The sequence below is a fragment of the Acinonyx jubatus genome, chromosome C2 (genome assembly GCF_027475565.1).
Source record: "Acinonyx jubatus isolate Ajub_Pintada_27869175 chromosome C2, VMU_Ajub_asm_v1.0, whole genome shotgun sequence".
NCBI classification, from domain to species: Eukaryota; Metazoa; Chordata; class Mammalia; order Carnivora; family Felidae; genus Acinonyx; species Acinonyx jubatus.
Window position 1 is genome coordinate 47,505,789 of NC_069384.1, and position 20,444 is coordinate 47,526,232.

Genomic DNA, 20,444 nt, shown 5'->3' on the forward strand with positions numbered 1-20,444 from the left:
TTGTGTTGTGTTTGTTTGGTTTTGTGTCACAGCAATACAGTCTTCACAAAGTGACTGGAGAAAGGTTATCTCCTCTTTTATTTTATGGAAGAGATTGTATAGAATTGGTGTTAATTCTTCCTGAAACACTTGGTAGACTTCTTCAGTGAAACCATCTGGGCTTGGAGATTTCTTTTTTTGAAAATATTTGAACTATGAATTCAATTTCCTTAATAGTTACAGGGCTATTCAAATGAGTTCATATTGGGTGAGTTGTGCTCATCTGTGTTTTTTAAGGAAACGGTCCATTATGTTTAAATCAAATTTATATGTGTAGAGTTGTTTGTAGGATTCCTTTATCGTCTTTTTGATGCCTATAAGGTCTGTAGTGAGATCCTCTGTTCTGTTTCTGACATTGGTAATTGTATCTTCTCTCATTTTTTTACTTTATCCATCATGCTAGCAGTTTGTCCATTACATGGACCCTTTCAAAGAACTAGCCCTTTGTTTTCACCTTAGTATAACTTGGTAAGGGTAGAGGTCTAGGATTCTATTTGGCCTTTGCTGGTGGTTTTTTGTTTTCTGTGGTATTTGGCTAGATTATAGCTGTTATTGTCCAAACATTTTTTTTCTGTTTTGTCTTTCTAGGCTTCCCCTTCCTGGTCCTTTGGCTAGAGAGAACAGGCTTTTGTTAGGCTCCAAGTCTGGGCCAGTGAGACAAAAAGAAAATCTGGGGAACTCACCATCATGTCATTCCTTGTGTCCCTAGATTATTAGCCTGTCTACCTTCTTCTTGCAACTTTTCAAAGTCTTTCTATGTTTATTTATATAGACATACCTTGGAAATATTGCTGGTTTGGTTCCAGACCACTGCAATAAAGTGAATATTGCAATAAAGTGAGTCAAATGAATTTTTTGGTTTTCCAGTGCATATAAAAGTTATATTTACACTACACTATAGTCTATTAAGTGTGCAATGGCATTATGTCTAAAAGATGATGTACATACCTTAATTAAAAAGTTCTTTGTTGCTAAAAACTGCTATCATCTGAGCTTTCAGCAAGTCATAATCACTGATCACCGTAACAAATATAATAATAATGAAAAAGTTCGAAATATTGTAAGAATTATCAAAATGTGACACAGAGAAACAAAGTGAGTAAGTGCTGTTGGAAAATGGTGCCACTAGACTTGCTCAACAGAGGGTTGCCAAGACTTCAATTTGAAAAAAATTCAATTATCTGAGAAGCACAATAAAACAGGGTATGCCTGTGTATTAAGTCTGATTTCTAGTTGCACTAGCAGGGGGAATAGGGAAAATTATGTCTACTCCATCTTTTTGCAAGCAAAATTCCCCGGGAATGTTTGTTTGTTTATTTATTTTATTTAAAACCAATTTTTATGTTTATTTATTTTTGAGAGAGACAGAGAGATACAGAGAGAGAGAGAGAGAGAGAGCGTGTGCAAGTTGGAGAGGGGCAGAGAGAGAGGGAGACACAGAATCTGAAGCAGGCTCCAAGCTCTGAGCTGTCAGCAGACAGCGTGACGTGGGGCTCAAACCCAAGAACTGTGAGATCATGACCTGAGCTCAAGTCGGACGCTTAACCGACTGAGCCAGCCGGATGCCCCAGAATCTTTTTTTTAAAGTAGTTTTTGAGGGAACTCTTCCAATGGTTAATAATATCAGCTGCCTGTCAGTGGTGATGAGTGTGGAAGATTGATCATATATCTTGACTACACTGTTGTGTAGCTTTTTTGATAAAAGGTGCCCCATTGTCAGATCACGAATGTTTCAGAAAGCCAGACTCATGATTACTTTCAATAGCCATCTTTTCTTTGTGGGTTTCCTTGACTGACAGAGGGATTGGATATTGTTAATCCACTCACATATTTTTTACTTGGTGAACAAGGTCCTAAATTTTTGGAGCATTTGTGGAGGTGTGATCACATTATAATCAGGGCTACCTAGACTAAGGTGTCTGATTAGTCCACTGTGTCAGACAGATTTTAAAGGCCCCCATGATCTTCACCTCCTGGCTTTTAGGAACTGCAGAGACTAGACATTAAGAAGTAAGGGCAGCTGCTAGCTGACATCCAGAGAGAAACTGGGAACTCAGCCCTATAGTTGCAAAGAAATGAATGCTGTCAAGAACCTGAGGGAGCTCAGAAGCAGATTGTTTTCCGGTTGAGCCTACAGATGAGAATGCAGCCTGGCAGACACCTTGATTGCAACCTTGTGAGACTTACGCAGGAAATCCAATTAAGCCATGCCTCGGCTTCTGACCCTTAGAAACTGTGCAATAATAAATGCGTGGTGTTCCAGGCTACTAAATCTGTGGTAATCCATTACATAGCAATAGATAACAAATACAACAACCATGAGGACATCATCTGTGATGTAAAAGCTTTGGACATCAGAAGGTAGAGGCATGCACTCAACAAATTCTGACCTACCCACTCCCAGTAAATGGTAGGTAAGTCCATGATGGTAAGTGTCCATGATGTAGTACCACAAACATAACCTGGAGACCTTGGTGGCATACTAGAACAGACTTCTCTGAATCTTGGTAGCTTCATCTGAAAATGGAGATAATTATAGTATCTACTTCACAAGATGGTTGTATGAATTATATATGATAATGTGGGTAAAGCTGTTTAGTACAAGGCCTGGGACCTTTCACGGTGGGTGGCCCAAATGAGTGTTGCTCTCGGCATCTTAATAGTTCAGTGAGGTCACATTTCTGTCATATCCTTACATTATAACAGCGATTGATTTGCAGACCACCCCTCCCCGCCCCAACTAATCAACGAACCAGTCAACGACCCTGCACGATTTCCCCAGGATCAAAGTATCATTTGGTACAGTTCCGGCTAAATTCTCACAGAATAAAGCAGTATTTCCCGTTTTTCTACGACTGCCACCACCCAACAAAAAACCCCACGGCAGCTAAGTCTTCCAAAGCACTCCCGTAACCAAATCACTGCTGTAAGTGGGCTTCTACGCGGAAACACTCACCTTTCTGGTTAATAAGGACTTCAATGAAGGATTCATTAACTCCACCCTCCCCTTCCCCCCTACCCCCCCCCCCCCCCCGACAGAAGAATACTATCGCCAAGGAACAAGCTCTTCAATTTTATCATTCGCTCCCTGGAGAAAGCGGGGAGAACGAAGTCCTCAGGCCTGGCCTGAACGCCCTTTAGGGGCGTGGGCATCCCGGGGCCCCAGTCCCTTCCACTCGGAAATGCAGGGGATTTAAGCCAACTTCGGCGCGCCTTAATTTCATCCCAAGAACAGACTGCAATCATTTTGTTTAAACAAACCAGCCTAAAGGCCTCAAAGCTTGAGCATAACGGAGGCCGGTGCCGGGGTAAGTCCTGGGTGCGCAGGACCCCCTGAGGACCCCAGCCCCTCCCGGGCCCCGCTGCCGCTGCTGAGTGCCACATCAGCGCCCGCGCTGCACTTCCAGGTTCCTCTCGAGGATGGAGCGAGCTAGCCCGGCGGGCGGGGGCGGGTCCAGGCCTGCGAGAGTGGCGGGCTGGTTGGCCAATAGGCAGCAAGCAGGGAGTCGCGGCCACCAATGAGCTGGAGTTTCGAGGTAGTTGGGCAGCCGAGGTTCGTGCCCCGGGCGGGGGGTGGCGGGGGGGGGGGGGTAGGGGGGGGAGCCAGATGAGGCACATCTGGACAGCTGCGCCGAGGAACTGTGCGGCCCCTTCGCGGGCCCGACGTCAGCTGAGCACGTCCCCCACGTCCTCTCCTGCTAGTCACTTTTATTATTCATATTCCCAAAGAAGCAACCGAGGATCCAGGCTTAAAACTTTTTTTCCGCTAATTGAGACGGGGCCAGATCTCATCCCGCGCACAGTTTAATTTTCATGGGGCTCTGGGATCAAAAGAACAGAAACAGCAACAACAAAAGCCCAGCCGCTGTCTGATTTAAAACTGGCAAAGTGAGAAAAATAGTGTTGAGTAAACAGACCGAGTTGGGTAAGTTTTGGAGACGTGCTGGGTATCTGTTTCTCCCGCTGTGATCTCTCTCCTGCGTCTTTTTGCTGTTCTCATTATCTTCTCTTCGTCAGAGAGATGAAAATATCCCTCGCTGCCACAAACTGCACAGACCGTCGGCTTCCTTTTCTTCTGCTTTGCTAATAATTTAATTTTTGGTTACTTGTGTGTTATTTTAAAATTTCCCAGGGACAGAAATTTAACTGGTGTCCTGTTGTAAGCCTCTCCAGACCTCAAAGTTGAATCTGATAGATGTATTTTTCTATTTTCTTTCTGTGAGAACAAAGTATACGTTTGTAAAGCCGAAATCTTTATCCACCCCTCATTCCCCTGACTCTTTTGACAGAAGATTGAGAAAGTTACCAGACTTACTCTGAATTCACAAAACCTTTGCTTCTGTTCATTGGATGCTTAATATTAAGTAACTTAAATTCTGAATTATGTAGGTAATTGCTGTTTCACTTACATGTGAATGTAGTTGTAACCCAAAAATATCTTTTCTGTGTTCATCCATCCATAGTGGGAGGTCCAAATTCCTTCAATACGTGACAGACAACTCTGTGCATCAGTAACTTTATAATTGTATGTTAGTCCCATAATTCTACCAAAATAATATTTAGAGCGATTGTTAGATGTGTATGCTTGCAGACAGTTGTGGTACATATTTCAGGATTTAGCAATGGAAATTATGGCAAATCTTGACCTAGGTGAATGACCTGAGGCCCATTCCATTCAAAACATCTATAATTTTATTTAAGCAATGTTTTGGATTTGAGACTTTGTCATATGTTAGTTACTGTCATGGCAGATCTGACCAGAATTGATGTTTAATTTCTCGCTCAGAAAGCCTTTGGTGGGAATTTGGTGCCATAATTGCAAGTTGCAGAGTGTGTTTTTGAATCAGAGAGGCAGTGCATTCAGTGGGTGGAACAGTTGATGTGGTTTTCAGGGATGCAGAGTTAGAAGGGACAGTGTTACAAAGAAACAGTACAAAGAGCCCATTGGCCTAGTTCAATTTGCAACCCCACTGTTTGAACCTTGGACAAGTTACTCAGAGCATCTGTACCTCAGTTTCCCCCTCTGTAATATGGAGATATTGATAGGCCCTACCTCACGGTATTGTCTCTAGGACTAAGTGAGTTAACACAGGTGAAACAATAGTTCTGAACATAGTAAGTCTTTGCTGTTGTGCTCACTCTTCATTTCCATCCTTCTGAGCTTCCTCTGCTGCATGTCATTTTCCCAGCTACCATTCTTACCTCCATATTAGTGGCTAGCATTTACTGAGTCCTGACCTCTTGTTAGTGATACACTAATATTAGGCTGTGAAGGAAAGAGAGTCTTGAGAGGAGAGGAGAATTTATCAGGTGCCAGAGAAAGAGCTAGGAGGTTCTGGGAGTGCAGAAGATGGAAAGAGGACTTCTTCCTGTGGGATAGCTTCATAGAAGGGTTGGGAAGGGATTTTGCCCAACAGTTTTGATGGAGAGGAAGAGGATCATGGAACAGCAGGTGGCAGGTATTGTAGGAGAAAAGAAAAGCAGGGGCAAAGCACTGAGGCTGGAAAATGTGTACCTATGCTTAGGGACAGTGGGTTGTGATGCAGGAAAATCTTTGGGAGGTTCGTGGGTGGAAAGGTTGGAAAGGTGGGAGAGGTAGGAGAGGACTGCACGGAGAGCCTGATGGGGAAGGGGAGGCTTGGGATGTAGATGGGCGGGGGACAGCAAGCTGAAATGGCAGCAGTTATATGGTGAAGGTGTTTCTAGAACTATCTATCTCTGGGGTCCAGTCTCCACCTCCTGCCCAGCACACACTCCCCATCTACTCCACTGCTTCCGTGATGTCCCTTCAGAGCTTGCAGGCTGTGTGGTCAGGACTGAGCGGTGAGCCTTGGCCATATCTTTTTGACTGTTTGGCGTCTCTCTGGGAGCTCTGATGAAGTGGTCTGACATTCTGGGCTATTATCCCAGATACTTTGTAGAAACAGGCCTTGCCTTGAAGTCTGACATGGATGCAATCGTTCCACCTCTCCCCTACCCTTGTACATACACAGTGTCTGCAGAGTAGCTCTTTCTCCCCCTGCTAACACCTATTCAGGTGTTAATACTTGTCACATTATAATTTCCAATTATGGAGTTAGATGAGACCTGCAATATATACCTAAGTGGAGAGCTAGTTTGGAGCTCTCCTCCTTTTTCTTCCTTGAGAGCATTGTGCTGTGGCAGAGCTCAGCTTCTCTCTGGTCCTGGCACTGCTGCTGACCAACTGTGTGACCTCAGGAAAGACATTGGGCCATTATGCGTTTCTTTGTGCCATCATCTGTAAAATTATTAAATTACCTTTGAGATTCTGAGATGATTTTTTTTTCTTTTCTCTTCTTCGCTGGGACAGTCTGTTGCTTGCAGATGGCTCTTTGATATGTCTATGGCTGACATTTCGTGACTACGTAATACATGGTAAACATTATTCAGGGTGCTTAAACATGTCTTAGCTCATGTAGTCCTCTCACCAAACCTATGAGGGTTGGTACTTATTGACTGAGGAGACAGAGGCATAGGCATATTAAGAGACTTGCCCAAGGTCACACAGTGAACAAATGGCAGATGCCCATCTGGTCTAACTCTAGACCCCAAGCCTTAACCACAGGCTACACTGCCTTAGGCATGTAAAGCTGGGCTATTCTTCTTGTTTGCAGTTGTGTTGGTAATCAAGAAGTCCATGGGAGAAGGCTGATTGGAGGGGGAGAGCACATTTGAAGAGCTGAGCTGGTAAAATTTCCTTGGAGGGGCTAGAATACCAACACGGGTCATGTCTATGGGATGTGTTGTGCCTGGAAACAGAAGACATTTTACATGTTTATAAGATGGGACTCATTGCAGGCAAGCACTCTGTCTTTTCATCCTGCTTGAACAAAACCCACGGTAGTACCTGGATATATAGTAGACATTCGATAAATGTCAGCTAGATGATTATCCTTTTTGAAAAAATGAAACTGTATAAGTCAGACGCAATGGTTTCCCCTTTGTTTCCCTGCTTTCTTCTCAATCTGTTACTCTCCCCAGAGAGAAGCTTTGTTACTGGTTTAGTCTAAAACCTTTCAGCCCTTCTGTAAGGATTCACTCACAGGTATAGATCTAAACAATTTGAAGATATGAATGGGACCACAATATTTTTTTAAATTGAAATATAATTCACATACAGTGTTATTGTAGTTTTAGGTGTACATTAATTAAACAATTCTATACATTACTCAGTGCTAATCATGTAAGTATACTCTTAATCTTCTTTCTCTATTTCATGCCTCCCCCTATCCACTTCCCCTCAGGCAACCGCCAATTTCTTCTCTATATGTAACAGTCTATTCTTTTGTTTGTCTCTTTTTATTTTGTTTGTTTTGTTGCTTAGATTCCATGTATTAGCGAAATTATATGGTATTTGTCTTTCTCAGTTTGACTTATTTCACTTAGCATTATATCCTTTATTTAGGTCCATCCATGTTGGTGCAAGTGGAAATATCTTTTTTTTCTTTTTTTTTTTTTTACAGCTGAGTAATATTCCATTGTGTATATATACCACATCTTTATTTATCTGTCGAAGAATACTTGGGTTGCTTCCATAATTTGGCTATTGTAAATAATGCTGCAATAACATAGGGGTGCATATATCTTTTCTAATTAGTATTTTCATTTTGCTTTGGGTAAATACCCAGTAGTAAAATTACTGGATCATGTGGTGATTCTATTTTTAATTTTTTGAGGAGTCTCCATACTGTGTTCCCCAGTGGCTGCACTAATTTGCATTCCCATCAATAGCGCAGAGGGTTCCTTTTTCTCCACATCCTCACCAACACTCACCATTTTTTTGATTTTAGCCATTCTGACAAATGGAGGTGATATCTCATTGTGGTTTCAATTTACATTTCCCTGATGATTAGTGATGTTGAACATCTTCTTATGTGTCTGTTGGCCATCTGTACGTCTTCTTTGGAAAAATGTCTATTCGGGTCCTCTGCCCATTTTTTAATTGGATTATTTGGGGTTTTGGGGGTTCAGTTCTTTAAAATTCTTTATACATTTTGGATATTAAACCCCTATCAAACATGTCATTTGTAAACATCTTCTCCCATTCAGTAGGTTGCCTTTTCATTTTATTCATAGTTTCTTTTGCTGTGCAAAATCTATTTTGGTGTAGTCACAATAGTTTAATTTTGCTTTTGTTTCCCTTGCCTTAGGAGACAGATCCAGAAAAATGTTTCTATAGCCAATGTCAAAGAATTTACTCCCTATGTTTTCTTCTAAGAGTTTTATGGTTTCAGGTCTCACATTTAGGTCTTTATTCTGTTTTTAGTTTAATTTTGTGTATGGTATAAGAAAGTGGTCCAGTTTCATTCTTTTGCATGTAGCTGTCCAGTTTTCCCAGCATCATTTATTGAAGTCTGTCTTTTTCCCGTTTAATAATCTTGCCTCCTTTATCATAGATTAATTGATCATACAAGTGTGGATTTATTTCTGGGGTCTCTATTCTGTTATTTTGATCTGTATATGTATTTTTGTGTCAGTACCATACTGTTTGATTACTACAGCTTAGTAGTATAGTTTTAAAACTGGAATTGTGATACCTCCAGCTTTGTTTTTTTCAAGATTTCTTCGGCTGTTCAAAATCTCATACACATTTTAGGATTATTTGTTTTAGTTCTGTGAAAAATGCTGTTGGTATTTTGATAGAGATTGCATTAAATATGTAGATTACTTTGGGTAGAATGGACATTTTAACAATATTCATTCTTCCAATCCATGAACATGGAATATCTTTCCATTTGTTTGTGTCTTCTCCAATTTCTTTCACCAGTGTTTTATATTTTGGAGTATAGATCTTTCACCTCTTTGGTTAAGTTTATGCCTAGGTATTTTATTATTTTTGGTGCAATGGTAAATAGGGTTGTTTTCTTAATTTCTCTTTCTGCTGCTTCATTATTAGTATATAGAAATTCAACAGACTTCTGTATTTTATTTTGTATCCTGCAAATTTACTGAATTCATTTATGAGTTCTAGTAGTTTTTTCGTGGAGTTTTTAGAGTTTTCTATATAGAGTATCATGTCATCTGCAAATAGTGAAAGTTTTACTTCTTCCCTACCAATTTGCATGCCTTTTATTTCTTTTTCTTGTCTGACTGGTATGGCTAGAACTTCCAGTACTATTTTGAATAAAAGTAGCAAGGGTGGACAACCCTATCTTGTTCCTGAAAGTGGTGGAAAAGCTCTGTTTTTCATCATTGATAATATTGTGGTTTGGAACAACAATATATTTATTTTTTTAAAAAATGGAGAAACTGAAATATTCCAAGTCTCGTGGAAAAATGAGGCAGGTGCCAGGTAAATATTCTACTTTTATTTCTTGGGCATCAAATTATATTGTTTTATTTCTGGAGATGCTATGGTTTTGGGATAAGAACGTCTCATGATGAAGCTTGATGTAGGATTATTTCAGGTGTCCCATTATTAATTATACCCAGTCTGGATTTTAAATCTTTTTGAGACTTCATTCTTTAAGTCTTTTATATATTGAATAAACTTTAAAATAATATTTGAAAAATATTTTAATTTGCTTTTTACTTCATTGGGTTAATGTAGTCACTCTTAAATATAGCACTCTGACTAAGCAAACAGACTTTGGAGTCAGACTGTGAGGGTTTCAATCCCAGGTCTGCTTCTTACTAGTGTACCCTGAATAAGTTATTTTCTCTAGGAGGCTTTATTATATTGTATTTATTATTATAAAGTGGGGATATCAGTAGGCATCAAATGAGAAAATCCATGTGAAGAATTTAGCATAGTATCTGGTTCATAGTAAAGCCTATACCTATAAGCAATTCATTTTTTATTATGGCAAATTAAACATAATAGAAAATTTGCCATTTTAACCATTTCTAAGTGTGTAGTTCAGTGACATTAGGTGCATTGACATTGTTGTGCAGAGATCACAGCTGTCCATCTCCAGAGCCATTTCATCAAACTGAAACTCCATACTCATTCAACAAGAACTCCCTGGCTCGCTGCTAGTAACCACATTCTACTGTCTCTATCAATTGGATTACTCTATGTACCTCATATAAATGGAATTATACAATCTTTTTCCTCTTATGACTGACTTATTTCACTTAGCATAATATCTACAAGTTCCATCGATACGATATCATGTGTAAGAATTTCATACTTTTTAAGGTTGAATAATATTCCATTGTATGTTTATACTGCATTTTGTTTATCCATTCATCTGTTGAGGAGCATTTAGGTTGTTTCCATCTGTGATGGCTAATTTTTTGTGTTAATTTTGCTAGACCACACTGACAAGATATTCAGTCAAAGCTTATTCTAGATGTTTCTGTGAAGGTATTTTTAACTTAAATTAATTTATTTAAAGTTTTTATTCATTTATTTTGAGGGGTAAGGAGGTGCAGAGAGAGAGAGGGAGGGAGGAAGGGAGAGAAGAGAGAGAGAATTCTAAGCAGGCTTTGCACTGACAGATGTGGGGCTCAAACTCATAAACCTGAGATCATGACCTGAGCCAAAACCAAGAGCTAGACACTTAACCAACTGAGCCACCCAGATGCCCCTGAAGGTATTTTTTAGATGAGATTAACATTTAACTCAGTAGACTTGAGTAAAGCAGATAGCTCTCCGTTATTTGGATAGGCCTCATCTAATCAGTTGAAGACCTTTATAGAAAAATACTGACCAACAATGCAAAAGAGATCCTCTTTCTCTGCATCCTCCCCAACATCTGTTGTTGCCTGAGTTGTTAATGTTAGCCATTTTGACAGGTGTGAGGTGATATCTCATTGTGGTTTTGATTTGTATTTCCCTGATGATGAGTGATGTTGAGCATTTTTTCATGTGTCAGTTGGCCTTCTGGATGTCTTCTTTGGAGAAGTGTCTATTCATGTCTTTTGCCCATTTCTTCACTGGATTATTTGTTTTTTGGGTGTTGAGTTTGAGAAGTTCTTTATAGATTTTGGATAATAACTCTTTATCTGATATGTCATTTACAAATACCTTCTCCCATTCTGCTGGTTGCCCTTTAGTTTTGCTGACTGTTTCCTTCGTTGTGCAGAAGCTTTTTATTTTGATGAGGTCCCAATAGTTCATTTTTGATTTTGTTTCCCTTGTCTCCAGAGACGTTTTGAGTAAGAAATTGCTGCGGCCAAGATCAAAGAGGTTTTTGTGTGCTTTCTCCTTGAGGATTTTGATGGCCTCCTGTCTTACATTTAGGTCTTTCATCCATTTTGAGTTTATTTTTGTGTATGGTGTAAGAAAGTAGTCCAGGTTCATTCTTCTGCATGTCACTGTCCGGTTTTCCCAGCACCACTTGCTGAAGAGACTGTCTTTATTCCATTGGATATTCTTTCCTGCTTTGTCAAAGATTAGTTGGCCATACATTTGTGGGTCCATTTCTGGGTTCTCTATTCTGTTCCATTGATCTGAATGTCTGTTCTTGTGCCAGTACCATACTGTCTTGATGGTTACAGCTTTGTAGTATAGCTTGAAGTCTGGGATTTTGATGCTTCCTGCTTTGGTTTTCTTTTTCAAGATTGCTTTGGCTATTTGGGGTCTTTTCTGGTCCCATACAAATTTTAGGATTATTTGTTGTAGCTCTGTGAAGAATGCTGGTGTTATTTTGATAGAGATTGCATTGAATATGTAGATTGCTTTGGGTAGTATCAACATTTTAACAATATTTGTTCTTCCTATCCAGGAGCATGGAATCTTTTTTTTTTTTTCAATATATGAAATTTATTGTCAAATTGGTTTCCATACAACACCCAGTGCTCATCCCAAAAGATGCCCTCCTCAATACCCATCATCCACCCTCCATCAACCCTCAGTTTGTTCTCAGTTTTTAAGAGTTTCTTATGCTTTGGCTCTCTCCCACTCTAACCTCTTTTTTTTTCCTTCCCCTCCCCCATGGGAATGCAAGCTGGTGCAGCCACTCTGGAAAACAGTATGGAGCTTCCTCAAAAAAACTAAAAATAGAACTACCCTATGACCCAGCAATTGCAGTACTAGGCATTTATCCACAGGATACAGGTGTACTGTTTCAAAGGGACACATGCACCCCCATGTTTATAGCAGCACTATCAACAATAGCCAAAGTATGGAAAGAGCCCAAATGTCCATCAATGGATGAATGGATAAAGAAGACATGGTATATATATATAATGGAGTATTACTCAGCAATCAAAAAGAATGAAATTTTGCCATCTGCAACTACGTGGATGGAACTGGAGGGTATTATACTAAGTGAAATTAGTCAGAGAAAGACAAAAATCATATGACTTCACTCATATGAGGACTTTAAGAGACAAAACAGATGAACATAAGGGAAGGGAAACAAAAATAGTATAAAAACAGGGAGGGGGACAAAACAGAAGAGACTCAAATATAGAGAACAAACTGAGGGTTACTGGAGGGGTTGTGGGAGGGGGGATGGGCTAGACTAAATGAGTAAGGGGCACTAAGGAATCTAGTCCTGAAATCATTGTTGCATTATATGCTAACTAATTTGGATGTAAATTAAAAAAAAATAAAATTAAATTTAAAAATATAAAAATAAAAATAATAAAAAAGAAAAAAAAAGCAAAATACCGACCTCTCTTGAACAAGAGAGAATTCTGCCAGCAAACTGCTTTTGGACTTAAACTGCAGTATCATCTCTTCCCTGAGTTTCGCCCGTTGGCTTACACTGAAGATTTTGGACATGCTAGCCTCCACAATCATGTTAGCCAATTCCTAAAATAAGTCTTTCTCTCTATAGAATATATAGCTATAGATTTGGCTATGTATAGGTAGTAGATATAGACACGTAGATGTATAGATATAGATAGATATAGATATACATATAGGTAGATATACTATTGGTTCTATTTCTTTGGAGAATCTTAACTAATATGCCATCCCTTAATTACTGTGAATAATGCTGCTATGAACATTGGTGTACATTTATATGTTGGAGTTCCTGCTTTCAATTCTTTGGGGTAAATACCTAGAAGTGGAATTGTAGGATCAAAAAGTAATTCTTTTTTTAAGTTTATTCATTTATTTTGAGAGAGACACAGCACGAATAAGGAAGGGCCGGAGAGAGAAGGAAAGAGAGGGAATTCCAAGCAGGCTGTACTATGTCAGTGCAAAGCCCAACTTGGGGCTTTATTTTATGAACTGTGAGATCATGACCTGAGCTGAGATCAAGAGTGAGATTCTTAACTGACTGAGCCACCCAGGTGTTCCCAAAATAATTCTTATAGGAATAAAAAAATACCCAGTGCCCCAAAAGGTAAAATTCACAATGTCTGGCACTCAAAAATAGTGAAGCAGTTGTGTTGAAAATGGAAATAAATACACTAACCCTGACTGTCCTGGAGGTGTACTTACATGCACATTTTTGTACTATTAGTCAAATAGTTGAGGTCTTCACTATAATAACATTTTGTACATAACAAGACAGAGTCTGCCAAACCATGGTCTGTGTTGATTTTACTTTGGCTTCTGAGATAGAAGTTCTTCTTCAATGTATTACTGTTTTTTAAGATTCTTTTTCTGTGTTTGATAACCCCAACCTCCCATTGGACTATAGTGAGGTAAACTCGGCTAAGGGTTATACTGGCCAAATGCATCATGCCTCCGATGGATTGGAGCTAAGACTAGGGCATGATGGGTGGGAGATGGGGCAAGGCTAATGAGCGACTGAGCATCGAAGGCCTTATAGAGAGCAGCAAGGGCCAAAGCAGCGCTGCCAAGATCTGCTGACAGGCCTAAGAGTTCTGGCTAAGCCAGAGTCCAGAACCAGAAGCCTTTTAAACCCAACAGAGGCACGTGGGGAGTGAATTCAGCCAAGTCCAGTTGGGACTATGACTGAAGCTGAAGAAGGAGGGCTTGATTTCATTACCAGACATAGGAGGCTGGGTCAGAGAGGGATGCCCTAGAGTCAGGCAAGGGCTTAAAGCTTGGGAGCCTCATACCAGGGTCCCAGACTTTGAGCCGGGACTGTCTATTTTCCCTCTGAGAATTGGACAGTTTCTCTGTTTCTCTGCTCTGCTACTTCCCTGAAGTCCAGTCTGACCTGCTATCATCTAGACATCTCTACATAGATGCTTTGTTGCCAGAACAATCAAGTTTTCCTTTTTTTTCCTTTTTCAATTTGAGTACAGTTGACATGCAGGGTCACATTAGTTTCAGGTGGACAAGTTAGTGATTTGACAAGTTTATAGAAAAAATACGTTTTCTTCAGTTTGGCTGTTCTGAGCACCTTGGCATTCCTTTCCACTCTGCCTGTGCAGAAATACTGCTTTTCTTCACACAACTAACACCTTTCTTGGATGCTGGAAAACTACTTCTTAAAATATTGTAGCCCAAATTAATTCTTGGGAAAGCTCCTACTTAAGATGACAACAAGATATTATTACTATCATTTCATAGAGGTTTTACTTTTTTTGGTGGATAAGAACTAAATACTGAGTCTTTAGGAACATTGGAAGTCGTTTTTTCTTTTAAAGGAGAGGTACTACAATCACTTTTTCACCTAGAAAGAAAGCTTCTATCAGAAGTCTTGGAAAACTTTACTTTTATGCCAGTGATCTCCCTACTATGGGTTGGGATGTAGGAATGGATGCTGCTCAGTATTCTCATGTCACTATGACAGTTCTCATAACAGAAATGATTCATTTGCAGAATTTAGTAATAATAACAGAAGTAAGAACAGCCACACTAGATGATAGAGTAAATTTATCACTTTAATTTCCTCCAAATCAGCATTGTTTGAAGGAGGTTTTGTTCCGCTCTGGTGTTTTCCACTGAGAGAGAGATAGATGCAGGAAACATTAAGAGAGCATGAGTGAGAGCCTTTTGCCTCTTTCTGATGAGCTCAGGACTCCCTTCTGTACTCCTGCATGTTTCAGGGGCCATCAGCCTATCAGAAAGGTGCAATTAGGGACAAAGATTATGGTTTCTGGAGAGAAATGTGCACAAAAAATTTAATAATACCTACTTGTTGCCTTAGTAATTGTGGTAAGAGTTGTTGGTTTTGCTTTGGAATTAGTTTTAGTTATTTGTGTTTCATGGTGGTAATGAATAAGAGACAGTGGGGTGAATGGATGAAACTGGTTCTGCACCCTGACAGTGCTTACATTCTGATTGGTTCTAGGATCAGAATTGGTTTTTCCATAAGAGAATCAGATTGACTATGTGAAACCATTAAAAGGGACAGGAGCCTCTTATTTTGCCTCAGTCTCAGTCTCATTCCATTTCCCCACTTTCATCGCTGTGTTTTCCTCTCATTCCAGTTACCCATAAACCCATGATTGCCCTGCTCTTAGCAACCATTTCCAGGACCTCTTTTACAGGGAAATTGCCCAGGATTCAGAAGAGGCTATGATGGGATGTTTCCCTCCTCTTGTCTGTAGCTCTTATTTTTTTGGATCGGAAGTAGAATTTATATGCCACTCCAGTGATCTTTTTTTCAATTTTCCTGAAATGAAGAAAACCCATTCTCCCCCTGCCCCCAATGTCTTGAAAGAAGAATTTTTGAAGATTTAGAAATAGGAAGAAGTCAACAGAGAGAATGTTTTGATTTTGATCTATCCTGACATTGGCATGAAATTAGTTCTTGTGAAAAAAGAGACTGAGGCTATCAAGAAAATGAATACAGGCACAAACAGAAAGCAGATTCAGAGCTGTAAATACAGAGAACAAACCATTGGTTGCCAAAGAAGAGAGGGTGGGAGGATGGGCAAAAGGGATGAAAGGGAGTGGGCAATACAGGGTTCCAGTTATGGAATGAGTAAGTCACAGGAATAAAAGGCATAGCATAGGGAATATGGTCAATGATATCGTAATTATGTTGCATGGTAACAGATTGTAGCTACACTTATATGGTGAGCCTCGCATAATGTATAAACTTGTCAAATAACTATGTTATACATCTGAAGCTAATGTAACTTTGTATGTCAACTAAACTCAAGTAAAAATATTTATTTATTTATTTATTCTCAAGTTAGCTAGCGTACTGTGTAGTCTTGGCTTTAGGAGTATATTCCCGTGATTCATCACTTACATACAACACACAGTGCTCATCCCAACAAGTGCCCTCCTCAATGCCTATCGCCTATTTTCCCCATTCCTCCCAACCCCCACCCCCATCAAACCTCAGTTGGGGCTATCACTGAAAAAGCACCCACTCCTACCTTCAGATAGCACAGTCCTACATTTTAGGGAAGACAGCTTTGACTCTCACACTGAGCCCCCTTAAGCTTCTGAATTTTCCTTCTGATACATTATCAATCACCAATTGTGCTGAATTGTAAAGCATATTGCCAGATTTGGAAATGGAGTATTGTTAATGAGGCACTTGGTACGGCCTGAAAAAGCAAACTTTAAGGAAAAGCTGTGGGCTCAAAGGGTATCTTCTTTCCTTCATTGTTTGGCACATCATCACTTGACTTTTCCAAGTTTCAGTTAACAAGTGATGTTTAAAAATGTCCTCTCTTCTGCTCTCTCCTTATCCTTTTATCTTTTTCATTTGGTTGTGATTTGAGAAGCAATTCATCAAGGGCAGTTCTGAGTTCATGTTGACTAAAAACACAGGACTAAAGGTGAACAGATATTTACTCTGGTGTTCGAAGTCCAGTTGAAGAAATGATGAGTAAGTTAGCTTACATTAGCTGAGTCTCTTATTCTTATCGAAAGGACCATTATTCTAGTGATTGGAGAAGGCAGTGGTTTACATGGCATCCTTTGAGGAAAGACTCTGTTTTAAATAAGCTTCTCCACTGGCCTCCTTGTGGGCTCACCTCCACCACCAGACCACCCGTCATCATTAACCACGTTTCTAAATTTAATTTATTAGAGGAACCATTTGGTTCACAGGATGAGTGGATTTTGATTGGGAGGTAGTGGTGGGTAGAAAGTGTAGGGCCTGCTGGTTATTTCACTGAAGCCCCAAATAGCATGAAGGAGGAAGGTCAGTTAAGAAGCAGAAAGAGAAAAGAAGAAACAACTGAGCAAATCTTCTCAAAAATTTTGTTGGAAATTGGCTTGAAGTCTAATTTGCTCTCTTAGCCATAGAGTTGAGTCTTATATATTTTGTAATCAGTTCTTATAAAATTCAGCCATTACTAACCTGATGACCAAAGACCACTCTTCCAACTTGACAGAATAGAGAAATGTCTTCTCCAGCCAAAATTATAGGAAATTTTCCACCAGCAAGCATTCAGATTTCCTACTGGGTCCATTCCTGTAAGATTTATCTTTCCAGATAATCCAGTTGGTTAGGTTAATTGGGTCCAGTCAATCTTAAATAGATAAAAAATAAATAAATAAAAATACCAGTTACACAGTAAGAAAGCTTTTGAATCTTCCAGGGAACATATTTATGATGTCTAGTTCAGGATTACGTCTTAAGGGAGAAATTACTCTTTTTCTCTCCAAGCAATACCAGCATGAAATGACCCTTCATGAGATCCTTGAGCTTTCAAGGGCACTCTTCCCAGGATGAATGATGCCAGAGAGCATGTAATTCAGTCACAATTTCCCTCCAGGTCCCTTCAGTCACTTAGAGGACAAATTCTCTGTCTGCAGGGCCTGTTCTGTGGGTGTGCAACCTGTAGAGTTGCACAGGGCTCCAGTCTTAGAGGGGTCGTGTGCTTATTTTAATGCTCTGCTGTCACTGTTTTGAAATTCTCACAATTTATAAAAAAGGGACTCCACATTTTCAGTTTGCTCTGGGCCCTGCCTCTATGCTTTCAGGGCTATTCAAATGTAACAAGAGTGAGAAAGTAAAATCAAGGGCCTGTTTTCATCACTTTCCTCCAACTTTAGGTGTCCAGATGAGCACCTAATGGAACTGCTACTCATTCGTTTGTCTTTATTGATCTCATGGTTAGTTTACCCTATTAACGGGTTTTCAGAGGATCTTGTCCCTTTTTAGAACAATTTCTCTACTAATTTAGAGCCTGTAGTTAAAAAGGTGAATCAGGTCTTGGCAACATATGGTACTTCTGTCTTTTGAAAAGAAGTGGCTTCTAAATCTCCTTTGTTTACTTTGTGTTATGGCCTTGATGGCACAACCCCAATTTCATGTGTGCACTCTACACACACTCCAGTAGGTCTCATTTTTATTTTTATTTATTTTTTTAAAAGTTTACTCATTTATTTTGACAGAGACAGAGAGAGTGCAAGGAGGGGTGTAGGGTGGAGAGAGAGGGAAAATCTCAAGCAGGTTCCACAGCACTGCAGTCAATGCAGAGCCTGATGTGGGGCCCAAACTTAGGAAACTGTGAGACCATGATGTGAACCAAAATCAAGAGTCAGATGCTCAACTGAATGAACCACCCAGGTGCTCCAAGAGGTCTTATTTTTAAAGCAAGAACCACGAAAGATTCTTATTGGCTGGTGGGTCCAAATGCTGAAGCCCACAGCAATGACTGTGAATATTCATTCCTGAGTTTTCTTAGTCTTCCTAGGGGTCCCTGGGTAGAAGTGGGTATGAGATAGTTGGCTTGGTAGGTTGGTTCAGGTAAGGGAAACAAAGTCAGGGGCGGGCCTGATCCGTGTGGGAGCCTTCTGCTTTAACTGTGCTTACACACTGAGCACCTGAGCTGGCTGGTTGAACAGTTTCATAGAAATGATTAATAAGGAGGCAAACATGGTGAGAGTGGGAATAAATGAGTATAAATACCTTGCAGGACTTGGAGAAACACTTGCTGACAGTGAATCAGTTAGTGTTTCCCTGAGTGCAAAGGACAGTATTTTCTGGTATGTGTGAACATGCCCAGTAGTTTGACAATCAGACCTGCATGTCTGATGATATTAATTGCAGGGTGTTATGGGCCAGGTTTCTGTACGTTGGGTGGAGGTGGAGGCCACTGGCATGGTATACATTGCTTGGGAAGAAACATGAGTGGGAGGAAGAAAAGAGGTTTCTCTGGGGCTGTTGCAAGGCTGATGCTGGTGAAATATGTTTGTCTTTCTTGAGTGGTAAGCAGCATCTGCAAGGATTGTTAGCTGCTGAGCAGCACGTCTTCTGTACTTAAGACCCATGAGAGATTTGGGTGACGGTAGTAGTGAGGTAAGTTTTAATACTGTTTTCCTACTCCTTGTCTTTGGTGTGTACATGGGTGTGTGTATGTGTGTAAAACTGACAAAAAGGTGTCTGGTTTCAGCCTATTGATTTTTTTTTCATTCTGCTGGAAATCTTCAGCATTAATTAGGACACAAAGGCTCAGTTTCCACTTCTTTCTTACTCTTTTTGCCCAATTCGAAGATGTTTGATATACTGAGACTAAGTATGATGAAGGACTGACTAGGAAGGGAAAATTGATCTGAAACTGTTGAAAGTTCACCATTTCTAGAGTAACCTTGGTATGTAAAAAGGAAGAACTTTTTTTTGATCAAAAAATGCTTATTTATTTTTGAGAGAGACAGAGAGAGAGCGAGAGAGAGCACAGTGGTGGAGAGGCAGAGCCAGAGAAAGGGACAGAGGATCCTAAGCAAGTTCTGCACTGACAGCAGTGAGCCCCAGAGGGGCTTGACCTCATGAATCTTAAGATCATGACTCGAGCTGAAGTCGGACACTCAGCTGACTGAGCCACCCAAGTGCCCCATAAAGAGCAAGAACTTTTGATTCATATAGATCTAGTTTGAATCCTGACCTGACTCTTACTGTGTATTTGGGACATTGTGAAAATAACTTAACCTCTCTGAACTTCAGTTTCCTGATTTGTAAAATGGGGTAATAATACCAGCTTCTCAGTGTGGTAAGGATTTAATGAGATAATGTTGGCCAAGGGCCTGGTGTCTTATCTGTCATATGGTAGAAACTCCATAGAAAACTGGTACCTTTAGTTTATTAACTCTTTCTCTAGCCCCTTCCCAAGCATTGGAGTCATGGCCTGCCATTCTTGACTCTCGTAATCATCAGTGTTTCCCCAGCCAGCTTATTGTGGGCTATGGCTGATGGAGACAAAACTAAGACTAGCCTAATCCTAATGGATACTTCATTTCATTTTTATGTTATGATCTAACATTGCAGTTACATGGGCAGAGTGGCTGTGGGGAGATCTGTGTCTTAAATGCTGAATTCTCCTTGATTTGTGACATTTTCTCCCTCTGGGATCTTTAGGAATCTGGCAGCTGAAACACAAGTCCTGCCATCTACTCTTTTCATCCACCAATCCGCCCATCCATTTATTCATCCATTTACACATCCATTCATCCACACAACCCTTATGTACTGAGCCACATACTATATGCCGGGAACAGTTCTGAGAGTCAGAAATTAAGCAGTAAAGAAAAATAGAAACAAGTCCTACATGAACATAGTTTTCACTCTAATTGCAATAAACAAAGTAAGTCAGTAAATTATGTAGTGTGTTAGAAGGGGATGTTTTATGGGGAATATAAAACAGGACAAGAGGAT

General features: G+C 40.0%; 1 protein-coding gene across 4 annotated transcripts in view; it reads left to right on the plus strand.

Moving 5' to 3' along the window:
- The first annotated feature begins 3,625 nt into the window (after nucleotides 1-3,625).
- The window catches only part of TMEM45A (transmembrane protein 45A), a 73,347-nt gene continuing 56,528 nt past the window's right edge, over nucleotides 3,626-20,444 (plus strand). The window contains exon 1 of one of the 4 annotated variants that reach the window (XM_053220738.1): nucleotides 3,626-3,964. The gene's annotated coding sequence lies outside the window, so the exon portion shown is untranslated. Of the gene's footprint in view, nucleotides 3,965-18,266; nucleotides 19,095-20,444 lie in introns of those variants that run through there. The other 3 variants (XR_008297626.1, XR_008297625.1, XM_053220739.1) reach the window with 3 other exon arrangements.